The following is a 1939-nucleotide window of genomic DNA, read 5'->3' as shown; positions in this document are numbered from 1 at the left end:
CTAGAATTGATGAGAGGGCCCCACCCCCCCACCACAACTTGGCCGGCCCTATGGTTATACACACACACATCACATTTTTCTTTTTTCTAAACTATCTAACTCCAAATCCTCTCAACATTCATCTTCATCCATCCTATTCCCTTTGATTTCTACCAAAATCTCCAAGGTATATACATGTTTTGAAGCTTGATTCTTGTTCTAATTTCATAATTCTTGAGAAAAGGAGGTTTTCATATGAAAAATGGGTGAAAACCCGAGATGAAACCGATTCTCGTGTGATCAAGGGATGTATACAAGTTATACAAAGGATCTTGATCCAAGTAATTAGTTAAAAGTGTTTAGAATGAATTTTTACGGTTGAAATCTTGTCAAATGAGTTTTCCATGTGAAAGACGGGTGAAAACCCGAGATGAAATCGACTCTTGCATGATCAAGAGATGTATACATGTTATACAAGGGATCATGGTCCAAGAAATGAGTAAAAAGAGTCGGGAATGGATTTCTACGGTTAAAACCTTTGTTTTTACTTAAAAACCGACACTATGAAAGAAATGGTTTGATTGTTGGTATAGTTTGCTTGGTATAGTGTTATGGGGCTTGTAAGTGTTGTATCTAGCGGCTAGCAAAGGCTAGAAACCGAGATCCTTGCGATCTAAAGCTAGAAAACACAAGATAGTTCGGTTTTAGTGCGTATATGAGATTTGGACAGATTTTCGTGTGCTTAGAGTCGGGTCACGAAATTTCACAGAGATGATCTACACATGAAAATATGAGATCTGTGAATTTTTGGTAATTTTTGGATAAAAGATGAATATTTGGTGAATTTAATGCTCGGTTTTGGTCAAAAATAGTGAAAAATAGCAAAACATGATGAACAATTCCGGAAAATTTAAGATAAGCTTTTTATAACATATAAAAGTCACCCACAAAATTTGAGCTCAGTTGGAAAAGTCTAAGTAGGCTTTTCGGTGAAACGAGTTCTAGGGCTTTCTAGCTCGGTTTTGGGTGAAAATGGCTTGAAAATAAGTTTTAAAATATGGAAAAATTCCAGAGAGTTATGAGGATGATAGAGATCATCCCAGAAAAATTTGGGATTTTTCTAAAGTGTTTTGATATTTTTGATATATTTAGTGTTTTAATAGGATTTAAAAATAAATAAAAAAATGTAAATATAAGAAAATAAATCTGGAAAAATTTTACAAAATTCCTTACTGTCAAATTAAGTTTTGTGCAAAATTTCAAGACCCGAGACTAATCGGGTAATTATTTGTGCTAAAAAGAACATAAAAACAAGTTTTTAAAGCTTAAAACGTGTAAACCGGCAAAGTTCGCATAAGCGAGCTGACTGGTACATGAAAACTCTAAAAATGGACTATTTCATAAATCTAAGTAATTTAGGTAAAAATAAATCATCCGAAAATAATTCGGATGATTTGGGTAATTTTACCCGATTTTACCGTTTCCGGCACCGAAATACCGGAAACGGGCCCCACGGCCAAACGGGGTGTCAAACCGAGCTATAATTTCATCACCTTAACTAAATTGACTGTCAAACTCTAAGCAATGTCACAATCTGAGTCCTTAGAAGTGTCACGGGGTTAACATTGTCCCCGAATCGAGTACAGTACTGGGTTAACAATGTTCCCAGATGTACCGATTGATACGTATTTAAGTTATGGGAATTATATAGTAACGACTAGATATTATATTACAGATCCAGGCACGTAGCTGTTCCTTATATTACTCACCGACTCACAGAAAGGTGAGTTTTCACGAGCCCCTTTTAACGAACTGTTTTAAATATTTTCCCGGGGCGGAAAGCATGATTGTGTTAAATTATCTAAGTACATACCGATCGTATGGAAACACTTGTATATTTTTATATATATATATGGTATGATGCATAGAATAGATAATTTGTTTATCGGGTGGAATTGTT

This window comes from Bidens hawaiensis, unplaced genomic scaffold, assembly GCF_021521415.1.
Source record: "Bidens hawaiensis isolate Kalapana, Puna unplaced genomic scaffold, B.hawaiensis_p1.1 tig00007050_1, whole genome shotgun sequence".
Lineage (NCBI taxonomy): Eukaryota > Viridiplantae > Streptophyta > Magnoliopsida > Asterales > Asteraceae > Bidens > Bidens hawaiensis.
The sequence above is the reverse complement of the archived record's forward strand: the minus strand, read 5'-3'. Positions refer to the sequence as shown.